The sequence below is a fragment of the Rana temporaria genome, chromosome 6, assembly GCF_905171775.1.
Source record: "Rana temporaria chromosome 6, aRanTem1.1, whole genome shotgun sequence".
Classification (NCBI taxonomy): Eukaryota; Metazoa; Chordata; class Amphibia; order Anura; family Ranidae; genus Rana; species Rana temporaria.
In genome coordinates, this window is record NC_053494.1 from 199,724,773 (window position 1) to 199,752,547 (window position 27,775).

Consider the following 27,775-nt stretch of genomic DNA (forward strand, 5'->3'; position numbering starts at 1 on the left):
TCTGGGGGGACACATGCTGCATCTCTGGGGGGACACATGGCTGCATCTATGGGGGGGACACGTGGCTGCATCTATGGGGGGGACATGTGGCTGCATCTCTGGGGGGGGCACGTGGCTGCATCTCTGGGGGGACACATGGCTGCATCTCTGGGGGGACACATGCTGCATCTATGGGGGGGACACGTGGCTGCATCTATGGGGGGGGACACGTGGCTGCATCTATGGGGGGGGACACGTGGCTGCATCTATGGGGGGGACACGTGGCTGCATCTCTGGGGGGGACACGTGGCTGCATCTCTGGGGGGACACGTGGCTGCATCTCTGGGGGGACACGTGGCTGCATCTCTGGGGGACACGTGGCTGCATCTCTGGGGGGACACGTGGCTGCATCTCTGGGGGGACACGTGGCTGCATCTCTGGGGGGACACGTGGCTGCATCTCTGGGGGGACACGTGGCTGCATCTCTGGGGGGACACGTGGCTGCATCTCTGGGGGGACACGTGGCTGCATCTCTGGGGGGGACACGTGGCTGCATCTCTGGGGGGGACACGTGGCTGCATCTCTGGGGGGGACACGTGGCTGCATCTCTGGGGGGACACGTGGCTGCATCTCTGGGGGGACACGTGGCTGCATCTCTGGGGGGACACGTGGCTGCATCTCTGGGGGGACACGTGGCTGCATCTCTGGGGGGACACGTGGCTGCATCTCTGGGGGGGACACATGGCTGCATCTCTGGGGGGGACACATGGCTGCATCTCTGGGGGGGACACATGGCTGCATCTCTGGGGGGACACATGGCTGCATCTCTGGGGGGGACACATGGCTGCATCTCTGGGGGGGACACATGGCTGCATCTCTGGGGGGGGACACATGGCTGCATCTCTGGGGGGGGACACATGGCTGCATCTCTGGGGGGACACATGGCTGCATCTCTGGGGGGACACATGGCTGCATCTCTGGGGGGACACATGGCTGCATCTCTGGGGGGACACATGGCTGCATCTCTGGGGGGACACATGGCTGCATCTCTGGGGGGACACATGGCTGCATCTCTGGGGGGACACATGGCTGCATCTCTGGGGGACACACATGGCTGCATCTCTGGGGGACACACATGGCTGCATCCCTGGGGGGACACATGGCTGCATCTCTGGGGGGACACATGGCTGCATCTCTGGGGGGGGACACATGGCTGCATCTCTGGGGGGACACATGGCTGCATCTCTGGGGGGACACATGGCTGCATCTCTGGGGGGACACATGGCTGCATCTCTGGGGGGACACATTTTGAAAAAAGTATCGGTATCGGCAAGTACATGAAAAAAAAGTATCGGTACTTGTACTCGGTCCTAAAAAAAGTGGTATCGGGACAACCCTAGCTGTAAGCCATAATCATTAAAATGAAAAGAAAGAAACGCTTGAAATATATCACTCTATGTGCAACGCATCTATATAAAATATATGAGTTCACTTTTGAATTAAATTAACTTTTTAAAGATTTTCTACTTTTTGGAGACACACCTGTATGTGATTACATTCAGTGAAGGTTTTCCTCTGCTTTAATACAGGATCTAACAGCCAGGCACCAAGGATAGCACTCACCTCGCCGGCAGTGGTGTGGGAATGGATACTGATCTGGCAGGACCCTCCTCCATGGCAGTACACCGTGGTGTTCATATTGCTGCGGGTGAGCAGTGCGGAGATCTCCTCCTGGGATGGCACCATCTCCCGGCATTTGGTTTTCTTCAGAGCGTCAACAATGAAATGTGCAACTGCTCAACCTCCGTGCCAGGGAAGCTGTCCCTCACCCTACAGGGGACAAAGGGTCAGTGTCACAACATGCATGTACACAGGCTTCACCAGGAGGGGGCAGTATAAAGCTGAAACATCATTTTACATTTCTATATCAATTTAAATGCTTTCCCTTCAGTTTTGCACAGTTGTACAGACTCCTCTCCGGTACGGAAATGGCTTACTTCAATTTGGCTGCACACTCTGACCTTCTTCAAAAAGTGCATTAGAAGCTGCAGCAGGTCAGACAGAGCCTGCCTTATTTCCTGGCTGGAGGACATCCAGCATCAGGGCACCCTTACACAGCTTTAGGTAGGGCCCCCCTGGAGCAGAGAACCGGAGGGCCCTCCTCCCTCCTGCCGCGAGAAGCCCGGGGGAGTTGTGGTAACAAAGGGCCAGATTCACAGAGCAGATACGCCGTCGTATCTCTGTTTCTATCTATGCGACTGATTCATAGAATCAGTTACTCATAGATAGCCATAAGATCCGACAGGTGTAATTGTTTTACACTGTCGGATCTTAGGATGCAGTACCGCGGCCTCCGCTGGGGGGAGTTTGCGTCGTAAACCAGCGTCGGGTATGCAAATTAGCAGTTACGGCGATCCACAAAGGTTTTTCCCGTCGTTATGCCGGCGCAAGTGTTAGATTCCCGTAGATAGGGCTGCTATTAACATGGTGTAAAATTACTCCATCATGTTAAAGTATGCCGGTCTTTCCCGCGTCGCTTTTGAATTTTTTTTGTTTTCCCGGCGTAAGTACGTTACGCACGTCGCGATTCTCAACACGTCGGCGCATCGTAATTGCGCGCAAAGCACGTCGGGAAATTCTCGAACGGAGCATGCGCAGTACGTCCGGCGGCGCCCCATTTGAATTGGGCCGCCTTGCGCCGGACGTGTTTACGATACACCGCCGTGAGTTTCCAGGTAAGATGGTCACCAGTCATCTCTATGACCGTCGGAGGACCCGGGCGCGATGTGATGACGTCACGCCCGGGTCCCCGTAAGTAAACAAAGCCGCAATTGCGGCTGCTAAGCAACAGTAATCATGACATCGGTGAATTTTTTTTCACCGATTTCATGCTTTCCAGCCTGGAGGAGAGATGTGCGGTCTTATTGACCCCGCATCTCTCCATAAAGAGTACCTGTCACACACATTCCTATTACAAGGAATGTAAACATCCCTTGTAATAGGAATAAAAGTGATAATAAAAAAAAAAAAAAAAAGTGTAAAAAAATAAATAAATATGTAAAAAAAAAAAGAAAGGAATACATATTTTTTTTTTTTTTAACGCCCCTGTCCCAGTAGCTTGCGCGCAGAAGCGAACGCACACGCAAGTCCCGCCGACATATGTAAACGCCGTTTAAACCACATATGTGAGGTATCGCCACATGCGTTAGAGTGCCAGCAACAATTCACTAGAGCACTAGAGCTCCTCTGTAAATCTAAACTGGTAACCTGTAAAAAAAATTAAAGCGTTGCCTATGGAGATTTTTAAGTACCGAAGTTTGGCGCCATTCCATGAGTGTGCGCAATTTTAAAGCGTGACATGTTAGGTATCTATTTACTCGGTGTAACATCATCTTTCATATTTTACAAAAAAATTGGGGCTAACTTTACTGTTTTGTTATTTTTTTAATTCATGAAACAATTTTTTTTCCAAAAAAAAGGCGTTTGAAAAATTATTGCGCAAATACCGTGCAAGATAAAACGTTTCAATGACCGTTCGTTTTATTCCCTAGGGGTGTCTGCTAAAAAAACATATATAATGTTTGGGGTTCTGCGTAATTTTCTAGCAAAAAAATTATGATTTGTACATGTAGGAGAGAAGTGCATAATAGGCCTGGTATGGAGGTGTGTATAAAAGCCCTGTATAGAAGTGGTTAATTTTCGAATTTTCAATTTTTTTATTTTTCGAATTTTCAAATTTTTCATTTTCGAAAATTCGAAATTCCGAAAATGGAAAATTCGAAAATGAAAAATAAAAAAAATTGAAAATTCGAAAATTAACCACTTAAAAAGTTAAAAATGTGAAATCTCCAAATGAAAAATTCGAAAATTCTAAATTGAAAAATTTCGAAAATTGAAAAATTCGAATTTCGAAAATTGAAAAATTTTGAATTTCGAAAAACAGAAAAAAGGAAAAATTTGAAAAATAAAAAATTAGAAAATTCAGAATTTCTAAAATAAAAAAATGTGAAAAATTAAAAAAAACAAAAAAAATCTGAATTTCCGAAATTCGGAAATACGAAAATGAAAAATTCGGAAGTACGAAAATTCAGAAATAACGAATTTCCGAATTTTCGTTAAAAAACTAATTAGAAACTAAACAAATTGCACATGTCTAGACCTCGCATTGCCATGCAAAGAAAGGACAGACCGCCTGACATACTTCACTTTCTACAGCTGCAGCAAACTGACAGTTGATAGCGGAGAACAAAGACGGGGTTTGACCCTCACCTCTTCAGATGAAACTTAAAGTATCGCAGGATGTCTCGGCCGGGTAAGAAAGTGCAGCTCATGCAGGTGAGCAGTTGCCAGTGCCGCAGGTTACCCGCGCTGTCGGGCTGGGGAACGTGATTGGTCTGTTTGATCAGCTGACAGTAAACTTCGTCTCTGAGCGGCTTGAGATCCTGGCAGGTCTGTAGGATGCTTGGATTATGGGGACCGGATCCGGGACCGTCTCTATTTCCTGCAGGGAGTTAAAGATCCTCACTGCCTCGTCCTGAAGAGTGGTGTATCCCTTCTCCTTTTGTACTGAAAACAAGCAGAAAAAGCATTACACAGAGAAGTCAAGTGAGCACAGAAATCAGGAGCAAGTCAGGTCAATCTAGAAGACTGCAGATATTATTTTTTTTAAATGGAAAACTAATATAATACGCAAAAGCTACTTTGTTATTTAATGTTATTACAGCAGATCTTGCACAGAATGGAAAAATACCCATTGAATCTGCCAGAAATTCAGAGCTGTCCTGTGAAAACGTTGTGTTATCCCCTTTCCTTTTTTGGAGAGTTTTTTTTTTTTTTTTATGTATGCAATATTAAAGGTAAGTTGTATATATATTTTTTTTTTAATCCATTGCAGTTTGGCCTTGGGGCTTAGCCCCTGGGGTCCTCCCACGGGCCACCAGGCATTCATTTATGTGCCCCCCTGGATGATGTGGGGTGGTCCCCATCAGTAGCATCGCTAGGGGTGACTTTTTGGGGCAATAGCCCCAAATCTGGGTCCATAGCCCCAAGTCTCTCAGACTGCCGTGGCCTCTCTGCAGCGGAGCCGTGAATGCAGTGGGCAGCACCGGAGGGCAGGCAGCATGGGAGAGCCTGGCAGGCAAAAGAGCAGAGAGATTACATCATCTCTCACCGCCCGCCCTGCATCACCTCACTGTGCATCCGGGGGCAGCAGATAGATGACATCTGTCTTGTGACCTTGATGTAAGTGGAGGAGCTCTCTGGGGACCCCGATGTAAGGGGGGGGCTCTCTGGGGACACCGATTGTAAGGGGGGGCTCTCTGGGGACCCCGATGTAAGGGGGGGCTCTCTGGGGACCCCGATGTAAGGGGGAGGCTCTCTGGGGACCCCGATGTAAGGGGGAGGCTCTCTGGGGACCCCAATGTAAGGGGGGGCTCTCTGGGGACCCCAATGTAAGGGGGGGCTCTCTGGGGACCCCGATGTAAGGGGGGGCTCTCTGGGGACCCCAATGTAAGGGGGGGCTCTATGGGGACCCCGATGTAAGGGGGGCTCTATGGGGGACCCCGATGTAAGGGGGGCTCTATGGGGACCCCGATGTAAGGGGGGGGGCTCTATGGGGACCCCGATGTAATGATAAAAATATATATAATTAGTCACAGTGATCATATAGTACAGACAGGACCAATTAAACATGTGATTAGCTGTGGTCAATCACAGCTAGCTAAATTACAATACAAACAGAATGAATCAGTTTCATTCATTAAAATAGTTGCTTATACCAGTGAAATTCACTGCTAAACGCAATCTCAGGGCCAGATTCACGTAGGAGAGCGTATATTTACGCAGGCATAGCGTATCCTATTTACGCTACGCGCTCCGCAACTTAAACAGGCAAGTGCAGTATTCACAAAGCACTTGCTCCGTAAGTTGCGGTAGCGTAAATGGGCCGGCGTAAGCCAGCGTAATTCAAATTTGGAAGAGGTGGGGGGCGTGTGCATTCAAATGAGCCGTGACCCCACGCAAATGATGCGCCTAACGAATGGCGCATGCGCGCGCAATGCTCAGTATCAACGTCGAATTTTATGCCCTAAGATACACCAGGCCCAATGCCTGTGCCGTGAACGTAACCTACGCACAGGCCCATTCACGTACGATTTACGTAAACGACGTAAAAAAAAAAGATACGCTTGCCGACGTCCATACTTTGCATTGGCTGCGCCTCATATAGGCAGGGGTAACTTTACGCCGGATGTAAGCCTAACGTAAACGGCGTAGCGGGCTCAAGTACGTTCGTGAATCGGCGTATCTACCTAATTTACATATTCGACGCGTAAATCTACGGAAGCGCCCCTTGCGGCCAGCGTAAATATGCACCCAAGATACAACAGCGTAGGAGACTTACGCCGCTCGTATCTTGGCCAAATCTATGCGTAACTGATTCTAAGAATCAGGCGCATAGATACGACGGCTCGCATTCGGACCTACGACGGCGTACGTGGAGATACGCCGTCGTAAGTCCTTTGAGAATCTGGCCCATACTGATTAAAAAAAAAAAAATCCTGATCACTTCCCCAGAGTAGTACAGTGTTACTATGGTAACATTGTTATTGCTCTGGTCACAGTGCGTTAATAAATTAAAAGAAAGATAAAAAAAATGTTTTTGTTTTTTTACATACTGCCACCAGTTAGTGTCCCTTGATCACCAGTTTATATAATTCTGTACAGCACTGGTGACAATATGTAAAAAAAAAAAAAAAATCTTCAATTTCCAAAAAATTGAGACAAAAAAAATAAAAAAACACACCATGCCCTCTTACTAAATACCTTGGACTGTCTACTTTCCCAAAAATGGGTAATTTGTACTGTCCTAGCATTTTCAGGCCTCAATTGCTCCAATTTTCAGATATATATCATAGTTTGTGGACTCAAACTTTCCTACAGACCAAATAATATACAATGAATTGGGTTATTTTTACCAAAGAACTGCGCAGAATACATTTGGCCCTAAATTTATGAAGAAAGATCATTTATTTGCAAACTTTTATAACAGAAACGAAGAACGTGTTTATTTTTTCCCTTTTTTAGTTTTTTTTTTGGTATTTTTTTTACTTATTTAGCAAAAGGGGTTAAAAAGGGTCAATACCGCCGGCAATGCGACTCTGTAGAGGCGCATTGCCGGCGGTATATAGCCGCGTTTCCCATTGCTTTCAATGGGAAGGAGTGGTAAACACACCACTCCTTCACCGCTATAAAGATGCGGCTAGCAGGACTTTGGAGCGGTCCCTGCTAGCGCACCGCTCCAGTGTGAAAGCCCTCGGGGCTTTCACACTGGAGAACAGCAGCTGCTGTTTCAGGTCGGTTTGCAGGTGCTATTTTTAGCGCAATAGCGCCTACAAACCGCCCCAGGGGTCCTAAAGTGGTTAATAAATGAATCCAAAACGTAAAAACATTTTTCCCATCATGTTCATCTCTCATAATTAGTTTCAAAGTTGTATTGCTAAAGACAGTAAGGCCCCGTACACACGTCCGAGGAACTCGACTTGCCAAACACATCGAGTTCCTCGTCGAGTTCAGTGTGGAAGCCGCCGAGGAGCTCGGCGGGCCGACTTTCCTCATTGAACAACGAGGAAAAAGAGAACATGTTCTCTTTTTTGGCCCGACGAGTTCCTCGTCGGCTTCCTCGCTGAAAAGTGTTCACACGACCGAGTTTCTCGGGCAGAATACGGCTCCGACCGAGTTTCTGGCTGAATTCTGCCGAGAAACCTCGGTCGTGTGTACGGGGCCTCAAGGGGTTTGAGTAGTTTGGCCAAAAGAAACTGGGCAGGGCTGACACCACTTGATAAAACATTGGAAAATGTGTTGCTGACCTGTACTGGGTACGTTTGTTTTGCCCTGGCATACAATTCAAATACATCGTTCTTACCCTTTGACCCAAATGGGCAGACTAATCACCGTAACGGTAATGACTTGTCTACAAACAAGGTTTAGCGCTCGCTGAACGGAGATCTGGGTTATAATTTATGTCACCTCATTGTTCGAGGTTTATTTTCACGAAAAGCCCAACTCATATTTGTTATTGTTTGGAGAGGAGGAAGTGAAGGGCATTTAGAGTTCCCTCATTCCACTATTACAATGGTGACAATGGAGCTGGAAGTCAATGCTCAGAGGTTACTTTGGGTTCTCGGGGTCATTTTATTCACTGCAGTCTCCGGGAAGCCTGGAAAATGGATTGTACCTTAAAGGACATTTATCCTAAACAAGAGCTTGATTGTTAAAAAAGGAAGTTATTAGCCCTGACACTATATATATATATTAACACAGGATATATATTCCTCTATCTGTGGCCTTTAATACTGACAAGCCTTGCTCAGTCTCATCATAGACAAAACCCACCGATCTGCCATTTTTATCTTGGGAAGTGAACATAAACCTGGATTATCAATCAGTGTGCACCGAGGAGCCAACTTTCAAGTGTACCCGTCATGAAAGAAACCCATGACATCTACTTTAGCACAACTGATTGACATAGACTTCTATGAGACCATCTGACAAGCCTCTTCAACCTCAGGTGATGGATACATAGAGGTACACTATGGCCCAAATTCACAGCGAGCAAGGCGCACATTACGCCGCAGTAGAGTAACCAATGACGCTACGCCAACGCAGCGCAGAGAGGCAAGCAATGCATTCAGCAAACCAGTGCTCCCAACGCTGCGCCAGTGTGGCGTGGGATTCGAAGGCGACGCCGTGTAGGTGGAAGTGGGCGTGACCCCATGCAAATGATGGGCCGAGCACCAGACAGATAGTATCACGAACTGCGCATGCGCCGTGACGTGGACTATTTCCCTCATTTGCATGTTTGAATGGCTAATCAATGGAGCGGCACATGCGCACAGCCTAAATGTGCGCCCACCCTACGCCGGTTGTAAGCAAGCTACGTCGGCGGGGTGTAGCCTGGTTTTTAGGCGCATATCTGTTTGTGGTCGTGTCGCACAGATACGATGGCGCACATTTGCACTTACGTTGGCGTAACTTGTTTATACGTCGGGGGTACGTGCTTTGTGAATCTGGGCCGATATTACCAAAAGTATTGGGACGCCTGCCTTTACACACACTTGAACTTTAATGGCATCCCAGTCTTAGTCTGTAGGGTTCAATATTGAGTTGGCCCACCCTTGGCAGCTCTCTAATTCCTCCCAAAGATGTTCTATCGGGTTTAGGTCAGGCCCAGTCAAGTTCCTGCACCCCAAACTCACTCATCCATGTCTTTAGGACCTTGCTTTCTGCACTGGTGCGCAATCATGTTGGAAGAAGAAGGGGCACCCCCAAATTGTTCTCACAAAGTTGGGAGCATGATATTGTCCAAAATGTCTTGGTATGCTGAGCCTTAAAAGGGGTTGTAGACCCTCGTGTTTTTTCCTATGCATTAAGGTGAAAAAACTTCTTCTAGTGAACCGGCCCCCCACCCCTCCCGTTTTACTTACCTGAGCCCTAGAATTTCCACAACGGAGAGCGCGCTCTTTCCTTGCCGGGGTTTTCGGCTCTTGATTTGATAGCAGCGCAGCCATTGGCTCCCGCTGCCCTCAATCAAATCCAATGGGGGTGGGCACCGGGGGCGGAGCCAAGTTCTACATTCGGCATCTATGCTGGACTCGGTAGCGCGCTTCTCCTAGGGGTTATACGATGGCGAGGGAGGAGCCGACGAGGGACCCCAGAAATCGGGGGGCCACCTCTGTGCAAAACAAAGGGCCAAATCCTCAAAAGAGATACGACGGCGTATCTACTGATACGCCGTCGTTTCCAACTATGGAACTGATCCATAGAATCAGTTTTCCATAGTTAGGCAGAAGATCCGGCATGTGGTAAGGGACTTACACTGCCGGATCTTAGGATGCAGTACCTCATCCGCCGCTGGGGGCATGTCGTGTCGAAATGCCGCCTCGGGTATGCAAATTAGCACTTACGGAGATCATGAAGCTTTTCAGTTTTGTTTTTTCTCCGTAAGTTTTAGTTTTGCAAAAGCAAAATTAGGGCTGCTTTTACAAGTGTAAAGTTAGTACACCATGTAAAAGCAGACCCTTCTGTCCAGCGACACGATTTTTTTTTTGTTTTGAATTTTTTTTTGTTTTGAATTTTTTTTCTTTCTTCCGTATCTTTTTTTTTTCCGACACAACTTTATTGACCCGACGCGATCCACAAAGCTCGGCGTAACGTAATTTCGCGCTATGCACGTCGGGAAAAATGATGTCACGAGCATGCGCAGTACGGCCGGCACGGCGAGCGCGCCTAATTTAAATGGAATCGCCCCCATTTGAAGAGGAACGCCTTGCGCCCGCGGAATTTAAGTTACACAGCCCAAAATTTCTAGGTAAGTGCTTTGTGGATCGGGCACTTAGGTATACATTTTAAGGCAGTGTAACTTAAATGGAAAAATTTACGTTACGCCGGATCTTTGTGGATTTGGCCCAAACTGCTCAGTGGAGGGAAGTATGACATGTTTGTTATTTAAAAAAAAAAAAAAAACCTAGCTTTACGATCACCTTAAGAGTTCCCTTTACAGGAACTAAGGGGCCAAGCCCTACCACTGAAAAACAACCCCACACCATAATCCCTACCCTCCACCAAATGACTTGGACAGTGCACAAAGCAAGGTTCCTATGATGTAGGTGCGCCCTACAGGAGGAGCAAAACCGAGTTGGGCTGAACGCTGCTCAGCCATTCACTAGAAGCTTTAGTGTTTTAGGAATGAATAAAAGGCGTCTTAATTAGCTGAGATGGAGAAACGTGTGGATAACGTCACAATCTCCTCTCAGCCAATCAGAGGAAGTCTTGTGTTCGTTCATAAAATACAAAGCTTCCTGTGAATGGCTGAGCAGAGGGTACTTGTATTCTTTCATTAAAATACAAAGCCTCCTGTGAATGGTGAGCATAGCTCAGCTCAACTTGACTTAGTTGTACAGTTAGTGGGTACAGTACAAGAAATCACAGGAAAAGAAGCCCGGGGCTCAACAATTGCCCAATAATATATGGGGAGAGCCCCCCCCCCCCCCTGTCCGAACATCTTCAAGGAGGAGGAAATTGAAAACACAAAGGTCGTGAGGAACAACAACAAATCCAGATGGCCAGGAGCACAGTCAGGACCTTTAAGGAGATCACTGCTGGAGTATCTAAAACATATAAAAGGCCATGGGCGGACTCCATAAACTGGGGAAATAATCAGTTAAATCGTGAATGAACGTTGCAGACGAGGATACATACAACTGAGGCTGACGTCTCCATAGGGCAGAGGAAGCAGAGGGGAGTGCAGGGGATGCTGGGTATATCTCAGATGGGATTCCTCCGGTATGTCTGCTCTACAACTTCACTGTTTAGGCTGTTCTCCTAAATATATAAAAACAAAACGTTGACACTCAATTGAAAAAAAAAAAAGAAAGGGGAACAGCATCTTGGTGATTGGAAGAGCCTACACAGATTATTTAATTTCTGAGCAGTAAATAGTGTGTTACAAAAAAATGCCAACCCAATCGCACACAGGATGCCGAATTCACATTAACCAGAACTAAACCAGGCAGTGTAAGATGGCTTCAGCTCTGCTCTCCACCAGCAGGAGAGGGTCTCTCCAAACATGTTTCGCCCTTAGGGGGCTACAGAGAGCAAGGCGCACATTACGCCGCCGTAGACTAACCAATGTACGCTACGCCAACGCAGCGCAGAGAGGCAAGCATTGAATTCAGCAAGCCAGTGCTCCCAAACGCTGTGCCAGCGTGGCGTGCGATTCGAAGGCGTACACCAGCGTAGGTGGAAGTGGGCGTGACCATGCAAATGAGGCATGACCTCATGCAAATGATGGGCCGAGTGCCAAACATGTACGTATCACGAACTGCGCACACCCCCCCCCCAACTGCCTAATCTACGCCGGATCATTGCGTACGCCGTGAACGTAAAGTACGCCTAGCCAGACACACGTCCAACGCACAATACGCCGGCTTGTGTTCCCTGGTGCAGACCTGAGCATGTCTGTTGCTGGGTTGCACCTCCTTTATGGGGAATAACTTTACGCCGGACGTACAACTTACACGCAACCTCTCGTAGCATGCGTCGGGCGCACGCAGGTTCCGTGAATCGCGTATTTCCCTCATTTGCATGTTTGAATGGCTAATCAATGAAGGCCGGCACCTATGTGCCCAGCCTAAATGTGCGCCCACCCTGCACCGCGTAAGCAAGTAACGTCGGCAGGGTGTAGCCTGTTTTTTAGGCCCATATCTGTTTGTGGGTCTGGCACACAGATACGACAGCGCACATTTGCACTTACGTTGGCGTAGACTTGTGATACGTCGGCGTAAGTGCTTTGTGAATCTGGGCCTATTTGCCTTTAGTAAATCAACCCCTTTGTGTGCACCTGTAGTAAACAAAAATGCACACTGCCCTCTGCAGGCTGAATGCTTTACTTGTCAAGTAACCTCCAGCCTGCCATAATCATGTCAAAACTGCCACAGTGATCCAATGATCATGAACCATGCAGACTGGTTCACGATCTTAGCAGAGATAGAAGCTGACAGCCCAGTAGGACAGATAACTATGCACAGTATTGGCTGATCGCTGTCAATGGAGAGACCACTGTGTGCGTAGATTTATTAGAACATCAGTTTGGGATCGGTATCTTTTAAATGCTCCTAAAACAAGAACATTAAAACAAAGCTGTATTATTACCTTGATATCTCGGATGAGCTGCTGCGTTGGGGTCTCTATGGGGGCCTTACTATCAATCACTCCCTGAATGGCGTTCGCCCCATCTCATGGCCTCATTTAGCAGCTTGGTGTAGAGTCTGTAGGAGTGTTTTCCCATAGACTACAATATTCCAATATCCTGCAATAGTAGGTCAGTGAAGGTTTAGCGATCCCATATGACGACTTTACAACCACGGCACTAACACACAACACCTGCCCTTCCCATACCGGTTTCGGTGTGCGTTTTCTCATCCGCCTGCACCACAGAACACAAGCTGTTTAGAACCAAGGTGCCGAGCTTCGAGGCCGTCCTCTCCGATGTTTTGTAATAGTCCAAAGAATTTCGGGTCAGCACAAACCAGCGCCGTTTTAGTTTCAGAGAGGCCATTTTGTTGCTGTTCTGGACCTCTTTATGCAGCCAACCTAAGAAAGAGAGACACACACAGAGAATACATTTTTATTTAAGGACAGCAAGAGGTCATTTTCACCATAGCCCGTTCGTATGGAAGCTTGGTGGGAAGAGGCGGCAGTAGTGGGGGACACACCTCTGACCAGGAACTCTTGGCCTTCCACCTTGGCCTCTCCTCGCGGTTTCTGCAGCAATGAGATTCCAGTGGTGCATCTTCCTCTGGGATGTCCGTGTTGCAGTAGATGACGCGGTTTGCAGTGGATTATCACAAAGGATGTTGGGTCTATAGGATGGCAAAAAAAATAAAATAAATGGATATATAGATGCTCCTGGGACAGAAAGAAAACACAACATCTCAATGCAAAACAAAACCTGTAAAAATCATTAAAAAAATATATGAATGGACCAATAACTCTTAAAGCGGAGTTCCACCCAAAAGAGGAACTTGCGCTTTAAGCACTCCTCGCCCCCTTACATGCCACATTTGCATGTCATCTTTTTGGGGGGGGAGTGGGGGCTTCGTTAGGAGTGGGATCTTCCTGTCCCACTTCCTACTTCCAACCTACGGGCCGCCAAGGCGACTCCTCCTCTGCTCCTAGGTGGCCCTTCCCTCTGGGCGAACTCCTGGGACACGTGAAGGTCCAGGAGATCGCCTGTCCAATTCCGGGAGGCGCAGCGCGACTCGCGCATGCACAGTGCGTGCCCGGCTGTGAAGCCAAAAGCTTGTCACGGCCGGGTGGCCAGAATATCAATAGAGGTGCGGGCAGAGGAGCAATGCTCTGGGTGGCGCTTCGCTGGACCGCTGAACAGGTAAGTGTCGGTTTATTAAAAGTCAGACTTTTAAACCACTTAAGGACCGCCTCCTGCAACATATACGTCGCAGAATGGCAACGGCTGGGCACAAGCACGTACCTATACGTCCTCTTTAAGTGCCCAGCCGCGCCGTGAACCGGTCTGAAGCTCCATGAGCGCGGGCCGCGGGACCAGGGACCCGATCGCTGCCGGAGTCCCGCAATCGTCCCCGGAGCTGAAGAACGGGAGAGCTGTGTGTAAACACAGCTTCCCGTTCTTCACTGTGGCGCCGTCATTGATCGTCTGTCCCTGATATAGGGAAAGGCGATCAATTGACGTCACACGTCCAGCCCCCCCCCTACAGTTAGAAACACATATTAGGTCACACATAACCCCTTCAGCGCCCTCTTGTGGTTAACCTCACAAACTGCAATTGTGATTTTCACAGTAAACAATGCATTTTTATGGTCCCAAAAAATGTGTCCAAAATTGTCCGATGTAAAAAAAATTGATTTTCCGCCATTAGTAGTAAAAAAAAAAAAAAATATTAATAAAAAATGCAATAAAAACTATCCCCTATTTTGTAAACGCTATAAATTGTGCGCAAACCAACCGATAAATGCTATTGCGATTTTTTTTACCAAAAATATGTACAAGGAAAACCGTATCGGCCTAAACTGAGAAAATAAAAACATTTTATATCTTTTTTGGGGATACTTATTATAGCAAAAATTAAAAAATATTGTTTTTTTTCTCCAAATTGTCGCTCTATTTTGTTTTATAGCGCAAAAAAATAAAAACCGCAGAGGTGATCAAATACCACCAAAAGAAAGCTTTATTGTGGGAAAAAAGGACGCCAATTTTGTTTGGGAGCCACGGCGCAACGACCGCGCAATTGTCAGTTAAAGCGACGCAGTGGCCGAATCGCTAAAACTGGCCAGGTCCTTTATCTGCTTAATGGTCCGGGTCTTAAGTGGTTTAATAAACATTAAAAAGTCTGGAACTCCGCTTTAAAAGCCTACAGGGGTAGGCAACCTGGGGCTCTTAGCTGTTGCAGAACTACAAGTCCCATCATGCCTCTGTGAGTAATTGTAACTGCCAGCCTTGCAATGCCTCATGGGAAATGTAGTTCCACAACAGCTGGAGGCCCCAGGTTGCCTATCGCTGCCATAGACAGTGCGCATTTCTTCTCACTATGTCCCCATCAACACATAACAGTGCCGACTGGATAACCCCTCCTGCTGAGCCATTGTCATCTCCCAGTGAGGGTGGCTGGGGTAAGCCGTCCCCACCAGGAGAAGACCTTTGAAGCGAACCAGTAGGCTGGTTGTACCCAAGTTGATCAATTGAGCAATTTGGTACATTCAGACTACACCATTCGAACCGTGTATGGCCGGCTAGCCACGGTCATAAGGTTGTTCCCTTCACATACAATGCAGGGGCATTAGCCCCTGTGAAGGGAGTTAGCTAAGAATAACGTTCCAATTTTTTATTACCCGTGAGTGGTTAATTCAATTAATGTTGGTGTAGTACAGATTACCAGCCTCTAGATGGTGCTAGCAACACATAGTAGGCAGGAACACTATAAGCATGGATATCAAAATATAAAAAACGATTTCTTCCGATTATTGATATTACTATACATCACATGATTATTAAATTTATAATTTTAGAGAACTCTAGTAATACAAAAAAAGTAATGGGTAGACATACAATACTACGATTATGTGCCCTTGATTTTTTATTTTTTTTTTGGTTTTCTGTGGGCAGAATCTGCACTGAAAAAAGTCATAGGGGTGCAATTACTTAATCCTTTAGACTAGAGTACAAAATCAGGTGAAGCTCTGCATAGAAACCAATCAGCTTCAGGTTTTTGATCATAAAGATTAACTGCTTGCCGACCGCCCACCATCATATTACGGTGGCAAGTAGGCTCCCCTGCGCAGAGAGCACGTATATAACGTCGGCTCTCGCGCAGGCCACTAGGGGCGCACACGCCCACGACTCCCGTGCGCGTGCCCGGCGGGTGCGATCGCCGCCTAAGCGGTTCCTGGGCGGAAGAAGGAAGTGGGACAGGAAGTCCCACTCCTCCTGAAGCCCCCACACCCCCCCCCCAAAAAAAATTTACATGCCAAATGTGGCATGTAAGGGGCGAGGAGTGGTTTAAGACGAAGTTCAACTTGTGGGTGGAACTCCGCTTTAAACCCCCTTGATCGCCCCCTAATGTTTAACCTCTTCCTGCCAGTTACATTTACACAGTGTAAATCGCTGTATAAATGTCAACAGTCCCAAAATAGAGTCAAAAGTGTCTGTTTTTTTTTATATTTATTATAGCAAAAAGTAAAAAATGACATTTTTTTCCATAATTGTCACTCTTTTTCTGTTTATAGCGCAAAAAATAAAAACCGCAGAGGTGATCAAATACCACCAAAATAAATCTCTATTTGTGGGAAAAAAGGTTTGTGTACAACGTCGCACGACCGTGCAATTGTCAGTTAAAGCGACACAGTGCTGAATCGCAAAAAAGGTCTTGGTCAGGAAGTGGGTAAATCCTTCCAGGGCTGAAGTGATTAATATGACACACACGTTAAACATTTTGTTATAGAAATGGATTTATTCTATAACAGATAACAGATGACAAGATTTGTGATCACTCCAATGCACACGATATAGACTAGTGACCGTACACAACGCACATTACCTGTCCGGACAGTCTGATGCGCAGACAGAATCAATGAGCCCGACGTCCAGCGTTCCCTGCAGGAACAGAGAAGATTGTTGGTCTTTCACAGTAGTAATGAAGAACAGATTAGCGGGAAAATAGATGCAACGTGGGTAAGGAGAGATCGCCGTCCTGTCTGAAAAGAGGGTCCGGGAATTCCTCCGCGGGAACTGAAACTCCTGAGAACCCTCCTGACTCATAGAGCCGACACTCACCACAGCATTCTTGGGGTTGGCTTGCTCATCCCTCATATCTCGCAGCTGTTGGGCGGTCGCCATGTGAACTCGGCTCAGAACATTGAACCCAGCCGCTGAAAATTGGGTGGCGGGGGACAAATAAATGCACGTTAGCTAAGAAGGCCACTTAAAGATGAAATCGAGACAAAACAACAATATAATGATGAAAGGTCCTTTATAAGAAAGCAACAAAACCATGCACTATTCAGCTTCAATACAGATATTCCCCATGCAGTACTTATTTTCTGCCACTACATATCCTCAGTTTGATGGCCCAGCATCATTCAACCCACTTCCTCTGAGCCCAAGATTGTCCCATGGACCCGCTGCTAGCCTGTGATTGGACAATGAAAGGAGAAGCAACGAAGTAATGAGCTCATCTCTCTGTCACTTTACTTCTTCCCCTATCGCAATGGCGGCCCATCCATCAGAGGCGCTATTCAGCGTCCGGCCCTTTCAGGGCACATGAATTACAGCAGCAGGGGTTTTTTTTTTTTAAGCATCTATTATAGCCAGAGGCTCCAACAGGCTTCAAAATTGGGTGGGCTTGGGTCGCAGAGAATGCTCTCCGATCCCCCCAGGTGTGTTGCAACAGCGAATGAATATTCGCTATTGCAACACTGATCATCTCCTCCCGGCCAAACGGAAAGTGGGTATGAAACAGTTTCCCCGATTGGGCAAAATGTCTCGCGATCCTATTGGACGCCTAGCGCCGGGAGGAGCAGAGAGAGGAACGCACCGCGGAAGCTGCTCCAGGAGAGTAACACCGGAGCAGCTTTCCCTGAGCCCACCACATTTAAAGCGGTGGTTCACCCTAAATAACAAGTTTCTACCATGAAATCCAGCATACTAGCGTGAGCTACAGTATGCCTTTATTTTTTTTTTTTGCGCCGTACTCACTGTTTAATCCCGTAGTTAAGTTTCAGACTGGGCGTTCCTATGCAGAGGGGAACATGATTGACGGCCGGCTATGGCGCGTCACGATTCCCGAAAATAGCCGGAGTAGAGACTCGGCTCTTCACGGCGCTATAACGGCGCCTGCGCACAAGACTAGGAGCTGACTGTGCAGGGCGCCGTGAAGAGCCAAGTCCTATTTTCGACTATTTTCGGGAAGCGTGACGCGCCATAGCCGGCCGTCAATCATGTTCCCCTCTGCATAGGAAGCCTACTCCCGCGGGGAGTCTGAAACTCAACTACGGGATTAAACTGTGAGTACGGCGCAAAAAAAATAAAATAAAGGCATACTGTAGCTCGCGCTAGTATGCTGGATGACATGGTAGAAAACATTTTTTTTTTAGGGTGAACCCCCGCTTTAAGGACATACATTGCATACTAGCCCATTATGTGGCACTTACCTGTAAAGGAAGCCCGCGCTGTCCACACTGCAGGAAGCGGCCATCTTCACCCCTCTTTTTTCCAGGGGGCCGTCCACCCCGGCTCTGTTACTGTCCGGAGTCGCATAATGTCACCCCGCATGTGCGCGCAGGAGCCAACGGTCATGGCACAGGCACTATAGAAACATACCGAAACTTTAGGCCTGGGCCCCATGGGCCTGACCCACTTACATCAGAGTTTACCCCTTTCATTAGGGTGCCCAAAGTTCCCTCCCTTACGTCAGGGTCCCCAGAGTTCCCTTTCTTACATCAGAGATCCCACTCTCATTAGGGTCTGCAAAGTCTCCCTTATAATAGAATCCCAAAGTCCCCCCTTACATCAGTGTCCAAATGGCTCCCTCCAACATCAGGGTTCCCCAGAACCCCCTCCTTAAATCAGGATCCCTCTTTCATTAGGACCCCCAAAGCCACTCCCCTTACATCAGGGCCCCTAGAGCCCCCTTACATTTCATTAGGGTCCCCAGAGTTAGAAGGGAAGAGCGAGTGGGTTAAGGAGAGTGAAGAAGTTTAAGAGAATAGATGGGGTAGTGGAAGGGGAGAAGGGATTATTGTGAAGACCCCAGCTTACATCAGGATCCGTTCCTTCTTGTTTCAGCAGTCGGGTACAGGACAGGTGGAAGCTGGAAGCTTCACAGCCAGTGAGCCAATGAGGAGAGAGAGGGGACTGGCTGAGCCACAGTGTGTGTAAATGGACACACAGAGACTCCGCTCAGGTGCCTACCCCCATAGCAAGCTGCTAGCTCTGGGGGTACTAGGAAGAAGGGGGGGGGGGGGGCAGGAGCGCCAGCAGAGGACCAGAGAAAAGGAGGATATGGGCTGCTCTGTGCAAAACCCCTGTACAAAGCAGGTAAGTATGGCATTGTTTAAATCTGCCTTTAATATTGCTTTAATTTTCTAAAAAAAAAAAACATTAAAATAGTCTTTTTTTTTTTTTTTTTTTTAAGCTTAAGATGTATTTTAAATGTGGTATACCAGAACAGACATAGCATTGGAATTCAAAGCCACTTCAAAACACTTGTGTGCAAGTTTGGCACTATTTAATCACTAGAGGTTACACTTAGATGATAGAGTACTTTACTGTCAGGGAAGTAGGGATGTGGAATTACACTGCCACACTCGGTGGTGTCAGCATAAAGTATTGAGAATTTTTAAAAAGCTCTTGGACGTGTATCTTAGGGATGCACAGTAAACAGGGATAAGGGAAACTATTATGAACACGTACACCTACACATATTGAACTGGGTGTCTTTATTCAACCTTACCAACAACGTAACTATATGACTTTGAAGGATTCTCCTCACCTTGCATCTTCTGGAGTCTCTGCCACAATGTGATAAGTCCTCTCTTCTGTCACAACATCCAAAAGCATTCTCCTTCTCGTGTATATCAATGATGGCTCTGAAGACACAACAAATACGGTTGGCATGATGCCAACTCTGCACTGGCCATACAAGCTACAGGACTCTTATACATAAAGCCCCTACTGGGTGAGCAAAAGTAAAATGGATCCAGAGAAGAATTTATATTGAATGACGTTGAGCAAAATAGTAAATTTAAGCTAGAAATACCGTATTGCTTATACAGTGGAACCTTGGATTTTTTTTTCTTTGAAGGGCTTTCAGCTAAAGCCCGCTATTGGCTGACGACTATCCCACTCGCGCAGCCCCCCCCACAGAGCCCAGCGTTCCAGAGTGCTGGAGGGGGGTAGAGCAGAGAGCCTCTGAATGACATTCACATCTCTCTGCTCATTGAAGGACTGAGAACCGAGCGAATCAGCAGTTTTTGATTGCTCGGGTCTCAGCAATTAAGCCGGCGGGGGGAAAGACGCAGCATTGAACCGATACTGCATCCACTTGGGCAAGTATGACTGTTTTTTTTTTTTTTTTTTTAATTCCTGCACTTCTCTTTTAAGGCTACAGCTGGACAAAAGATTTAGAATATGAAAGGTTGTGACTTTTTAAATTATGCCTGCAAGCTAAAGTTCTGATTGCCCAAATAACAACCCATCATTGGTTGTTAGTCTTAACAAATCTACACCAAAATAAAAAGGAAAAAAAAAGACCAATTGCGGAGCATTCGGAACAAAGAACTGACACTCACTTGGCTGTTCGAATATCGATGGTTCCTCTCAGCCGCTCTCGCTGTCATTCTCGAAATACATCAGCTTGGACTCTCTCAGCACAAACCAGCGTTTCTTCCAGTTGCGTCGCGACAGCGTGGACATGCCACCTCCTTTCTTATACAGGCCACCCAGATTTCAGAGCTTCTTGTTTGGTACGGAACCACATGAAGGGTCTCATCCTTCAGAACGCACCATCGCCTTCTCCACATGTTCATTAAGGCCTCCAGCTGCAAGGATCAACAGGATCTTTAGCTTGGGAATCTCTTGGGCGGACGCCAATAGTAAGGTGATCTACACCAGTCCCAAAGTCCACCCCAGCCTGGAATAGCATTATGATAGAGTCTTGCAAATATTAAAAGACCTCCATTTTTTTTAGCCCAACCAACAGTGATATCTTAGCGGAATCTTCATGGTTGCATCTTATAAACCAAGGGTTCTTAAATTAAAATTCACAGGGGTCCAGTTTGTAATATTTTCTTCTGGCAGAGATCCGATCTCACGCTTGTGCTAGAACACATCACAGTCCCGCCTGTACAAGACTGTCCACAGCCTCCCCGTCACATCACAAACCCCCTAAACATCACTGCTTTCCCTTTACATCAGTGTCCATAGTCCCCCTTTGCAGCAGTCCAATAGGGTCCTCCGTTCTCCTTCACATATCACAGTGCCCCCTTTACACATCGCAGTATCCCTGCACACAGTGCCCCCTTTACAACATCACAGTATCCCTGCACACAGTGTCCCCCTTTACACATCACAGTATCCCTGCACACAGTGCCCCCTTTACACATCACAGTATCCTGCACACAGTGCCCCCTTTACACATCGCAGTATCCCTGTACACAGTGGCCCCCTTTACTCATCACAGTATCCCTGCACACAGTGCCCCCTTATACACATCACAGTATCCCTGTACAGTGTACACAGTGCCCCTTTACACATCACAGTATCCCTGTACAGTGTACACCAGTGCCCCCTTTACACATCACAGTATCCCCTGTACAGTGTACACAGTGCCCCTTTACACATCACAGTATCCCTGATCACAGTGTCCCATTTACACATCACAGTATCCTGTACACGTGCCCCCTTTACACATCACAGTATCCCTGCACACAAGTGCCCCCTTTACACATCACAGTATCCCTGCACACAGTGCCCCCTTTACACATCACAGTATCCCTGAACACAGTGCCCCCTTTACACATCACAGTATCCCTGCACACAGTGCCCCCTTTACACATCACAGTATCACTGAACACAGTGCCCCCTTTACACATCACAGTATCCCTGAACACAGTGCCCCCTTTACACATCACAGTATCCCTGAACACAGTGCCCCCTTTACACATCACAGTATCGCTGTACACAGTGCCCCCTTTACACATCACAGTATCCCTGTACACAGTGCCCACTTTACACATCATATTGTCCCTTGCAGTCATAGCCCCCCGTTTCATTATTCAGCCTCCCCTGCACAGTCCTACCAGGGCAGAGGCACAGCAGCTAAGTGTTCTCTCTCTCTGGTCTCCCGCCCGAACCCCGCTATCATCCTCACAGCGGATGGGGGGGGGGGGGGTGTTTACATCATTAAAAAAAAAAATGTTGGCGATTTAAAAGTGTTTGTTAAGCCACTAATGCCTTGTACACATGAGCGGTTTTTCCATTGGATGAAAAACCAACGGTTTTCCCAAAAGAATTCCTATCAAGCTTGCCTTGCATACACACGGTCACACAAAAGTTCAGTGAACTTTTGACTGCCAAGAACGCGGTGACGTAAAAGACTACGAAAAGCCGAGAAAATTAAGTTCTAGGTTTCCGAGCATTTTTGTCCGGCAGTTTTCCCGTCAGAAAAACTGCAATGGAGCATACACACGGCCGGGATTCCCAACAAATACCTCTCATAGCAGTTTTCCCGTCATAAAAAACGCTTGTGTGTATGGGGCATAACTGATCATTATATCAACCCCTCCGTCACATAAAAAGCTGTGTAGTAGTGCCCGTGTTTTATATAAAAAAAGGAAATTTCTACCCGTTTTAACAGTATCTCAGAGCGATCACAAGACTCCAGGCTCTCAGCTCTCCCTGTCTGATATCTCCAGCAGGTGGGGCCAAGATTCCCCTACTGACGTCAGGCGGGGAGGAGAGGAGCAGAGAGCCTGGAGTCATGTGATCGCTGGAAGACACTGTTAAAACAGGTAGCTTTTTATGTAACAGAGGGGATGATATAATGATCAGTTAGTTTTGAAGCAGTGGGGAGAGGAGCAAAGCAGCTCTAGTGAAAGCCGACAGGCAGGGAGGGGAGGGGGGAGGAGGACAGAGGGAGACAGAGGAGAGCTGCAGATGACAGAGGAACATTTGGTGTCAGAGCTCAGCAGCCCTAATATATATCGCGTACAGGGGGGAGGGTAGAAACTGACAGGATCAGCCGGGTATTTCAGATGTTACATGGGGGCAAATTACCCAGCACAAGCAGTGTGCTGTTATTAATGCTTTAAGAGAACTGTATCCATTTTTTCTTTTTTGGGTCAACGAACGCTTTAACTTCTGCTACAGCACATATAACTTTAAGAGAAAGTCCTACCTTTCATGTACAGGTAACTGTGAAAATATGGTGGTCCTCCTCCATTGAAGAGAGTGACCCTGGATGTCATCAGTTCCTCATCAGTGTCTATGTGGCTGTCCACTTCCTCATCACTGTCCAGAAACTGCAGAGAAAATGCAACAGTATGTGAAACCCGAACAGTCAACTGAACAAGGCAAATCCTCAAAAAATCCAGGGACTATCTTAGCAAAGCAAAACACCAACATACAATATTCATGTCCAAGTTGGATCTGACACAGGAAACAGCTGCCTGTCCTGCGTTAGAAGTCCACAAATATTTTATTCACACTGTCTTGAGAAAAAGCATAATGCCTTTTTGTCAACAGTACTTTATTATACATTTATATATAAATGTTTTATATCTTTTGTGAATTATTTGTACAATATCCTTATTTTACAAATACACAATGGGGCCGATTTACTAAAACTAAAAAGAGTGCAAAATCTGGTGCGGTTGTCCATGGTAGCCAATCAGCTTCTAATTTCAGCTTGTTCAGTTAAAGGGGTTGTAAAGGTAATTTAGGGGGGTACCTTATTTTGATACTCACTGAATCCAGACTTCCACACTGAGATCCATAGCTGCTGGGCTTGGAAATTCGAGGTATCTCCTCATCGGTTAGGTGGCCATCACTTGAGTTCCTAGCATCAATTGAACCTGTTGGGCCCTCATCAAACTCTTCATGGTCATAATCGGATTCCACGTCAGGTGGGTAGCTATAAATGGGTTCTTGAGCATCTTCGCTGTTGCTCTGGTTATCAGACAAACACTGGTAAATGCTCTCTGACCTATCCGAGATGGCAGTATAAGCATCTTGAGAAGACATTGGCTCCAGTGGAGAAACTTGGGAATCTGTAGAGTTGCCAATGAGGTCTTCAGGGATTTTCATGTAGGTACCGTCCTCAGAGAAGCTATCATTGGTTCCCAGGATGTCGTCTTCCAACAGCATAGGTGGCGGAGGTGGCAAAAATTCATCATCTGCATGGAATCCTTCATCCACTTCTTCCTCAGCCAGAGGTGCAACCAAGCTCCCTTCCACATGTAGAGTTCCATCAATTCCATTCTCCAGGCTGTTGGCACTCTCATCCAAATGACCAAAGTCCAAGAGCTCCAAGAACTCTTGTGCCACTCTGGAGGCTTCCTTCTCCAACTTGTGTATCTCCTCTTCTCGCTTTCGCGTTACCTCATTCCGGGTATCAATGCACGAGATGGAGACGCCATCCAGTTTCTGTTCTTGGTGGAGTTTCTCAATCTCTTTCTCCAGTCTTAGTATCTCATCCATTTGTCTTCTCTCCTCTTCCTGCAGCAAAACGTTCTCCAGGTTCCGAGCCCTCTCCTGCTCTTCCTAAAAAGGTAAAAAACCATCTCCATTTGTAAATAGATTTTAAAATTTGATTAGCACTTTAAAAAGGTTTGAACTTTTCAAATCTATAAAAAAGAGCTATAATCCTGATGTCAAAGGAGAACATATAGTAAGTGAAAAGGATGAGATATTGACCTTAAGAGATCAAAGGCAGAACAAGACATTTGGTGTAAGATACAAGGGCACAACTTAATATTGCACCAGGACCCCCATGGTTTTTAGTCATGTCTTTTCTTACTGGTTTAATTTCCAACCAAACTTAAAACAAGAACAATCTATGATTTTAGCTCAGATAGCGATGCCATCTGTGTGTCTCTCCCTCCAGCAGCTGAGAGCCTACAGAGAATCGCTCTGTAATTGCCATGCCAATCGTTTTAATTGGGGGGGGGGGCCCAGTATGATGTTGGGGGGGGGTCAGGGCCCCCTGTGGCCCCAGGCTAGTGACGCCTCTGGTCAGCCTATACCGAACAGTATGGAACTACATGGTCACCTACACGTCCATGAAGAAATAGCTGCCAATCATGGCATTCAGGACATCAAACATTACCATTTCTAGTATGAGAATATAAGCTAAACAGCTAGTTTCCAAGGCCACATGCACACCAGGCAAATAGCCAGATTGTGCCCAATCTTGGCATTTTTGTGATCCCTGGGTGGCACAGGTCCAGCATCTGCCCCATAACCACAGTCTGTCAAAGTCTACGACATGCTAAATACACTGCAGCTGGACCCTGTGTATGGAGTGGTACTCATGTTTAAGGCCTTATGTGTCTAGGAATGTATGCCTGGAACACAGGTGTTTTGTGTCCCTTAACGCATATGTAGCGAGGTCCCGGACCTCTAGAGGGCCTAATAGTGAACTCACGAGTCAGAGACGACATCCTTCTTGATAGAGTGGGTTACAAGGCATGGTGGGTCTAATACAAGCTAAAATGATGGGCGCCATATGCTTTTTGAATGCAAAGAAACTTATCGTCTCTTGAACAAGAAGTGTGGGAGAGAGGGTTCAGGCCAAGACACCCTTAAAGCGGAGTCCCAGCCGTGCTGAGGGAAGCCGCCACGAAGCCAGAGATGCAGGGAGGGTAAATCTGCCAAGGATGTGACACAGGAAGGAGCAGAAGCTGCGACCTAGATGGGGTAAGTGCTGTGCCAACTGACTGACCGACCAGGGGGGGGGGGGGGGTTTGTAAGTGCTGGGGTGTTGTTGGGATGTCTTGTTTGCCGCCCCCCAAAATATACAGCACCAGTATCCGCCACTGAATGCAACCCCCCTAATTGGGTGTACCACTCCGTACAGCATACAGCCATAAAGTATTCATGGACTGACAGGCTGCAGGCAGTGGGACTGGATACTGCAATGGAGCCACCCAGGCACAAGAAAATGTCAGGACTGTAAATGTTGTTTTACTAGAAGTTAGTATGGCTGACTATTTTATTCTGCTCAAAGCTTGTTGCCAAAAGCTGCTATGAGCTGCAGCTTTTAGCTTTTAACAATTGGAGGTTGATTAACTGCAACTGGAGAGTGCAAAATCTGGTGCAGCCGTGCATGGCAGCCAATCAGCTTCTAAGGCTGGCCATACATTATGCAAGTTTCCTGTACAATTTTCCTTTAGATTTACCAAAACCATATAATATGCGGTCACACCTAAACACTTTCAATTTGTATGCAATCAGGCAGACCCTTGCACTACATACAGTAGTTGAGGGTAAATATAAAGGAAACTGAATAAAAAATAAATGTATGGCCAGCTTTACTTCAGCTTATTCAATTAATCTTCGACAAGGAAACAAATCTAAACATTGAATTCTATGCAGAGCTGCACCAGGTTTTTTTGCACTCAAATTTTAATAAATCAACCCCCTGATGCATCTGACTTTTATAGGTTGTAGAAGTATTGCTGTACTTCAGGATGACTAACCTGTGCAGCGCGGAGCTCAGCCTCCAGTCTCTCCTGCTCCCTAGGAAAAATAAAAATAAAAATAATAAAGAACAACCCATAAGCACACATACTCAACTTATAAAGGTATACAAGCCTATTCCTTATGTCAGAACTCAACACTTATTCTGCTCAAAAGCGGTGACAGCTAATTTTTCATCTAAGACCCCTATCGCACTGTGGACTAGGGCTGCCACCTGTCCGGGATTCACCCGGACAGTGTGGGTTTTGGAATCCTGTGTCCGGGTTTCAGTCCATCTGAAACTCGGACACATCGGTGGCAGCCCTGCAGCACCAGTCCTCCGATCAGCTTCCAGTGCTTTTAATTATATTGGTTGGGTCACTTTAACTGAGGTATAAAAATGTATAGGAAATAGTGCAGCGCAATATAAATACAATTACAAAACACAGTTGTTATAGCAATAACAAATTAATCATGAATGGTGCATAAATAATGCAAAAAAATTAAAAAAAACTGTCCAAAAAGTGAAAAATTCCAAAGGAATAGGGTGACAACCACTCCAAATCTTCACCGGTGACTTTTAACTTTAAATAAGTGATCCCTCCACCGTTAAGAATGGCTACTCTCACCTTAAGGTATGGACCCCTGTTTTACCAGGCAGTCATACCAGCAGAAATCGATAGACAGATTGGTGCAATATGTGGATAGCAAACTTCTTAGGCTCGGCAGCATTGAAATCGAGGATAAGAGAAAAAACAGATCTAAGTGCTCTCTGCTTTAAAAACGGCTAAGGTTTATTAAAAAGGCATTAACAGGCTACTCACATTAGCCCGAAAGGCAAAACGGGAGAAAGGAATTACACACAACATGTGTCTTCTTAGAGATGGCAGCAAGCAACTTCAGGCTCCTTCCCCTGTACGCGTTACGTTGTAGCAACTTCCTCAGCGGTATGCTGCCGAGCCACATATTGCACCAATCTGTCTATCGATTTCTGCTGGTATGACTGCCTGGTAAAACAGGGGTCCATACCTTAAGGTGAGAGTAGCCATTGGAGTGCCCTATTCCTATTCCTATTCCTTTGGAATTTTTCACTTTTCGGACTGTTTTTTTTTGCATTATTTATGCACTATTCATGATTAATTTGTTATTGGTATAACAACTGTTTTGCACTTTAGTTTAATTGTATTAAACTAAATGCCTCCTGGCCATGGGTGGCCATCTGTAAGCCCGGGGGTCCCATAGTCTTCTATTGCCCGGGGGCCCCATGAAGTTGTCATGTCCGCCCCCTGACTTGACTCCCTGCCGGCTGTCACCTAGTATTATTGGGGGAGAGAGGAGAGGGCCAAGCATGGGATTAAGCATTAAAGTGGTTGTAAACCCCACTATTTGGACCTTTTACCTACAGGTAAGCCCTATAATAAGGCTTACCTGTAGGTAAGGAGAATATCTCCTAAACCTGCACCGGTTTAGGAGATATTCCCCCGCAATGCGGGCGGCGCATGCGCAGGGGGGAATCCACGGCTGAAGGAC

The 27,775-nt window shown here is 46.7% G+C and overlaps 1 pseudogene; it reads right to left on the reverse strand.

Moving 5' to 3' along the window:
• Positions 1-27,775, reverse strand: part of LOC120944450 — a 222,268-nt pseudogene that overhangs the window by 15,712 nt on the left and 178,781 nt on the right.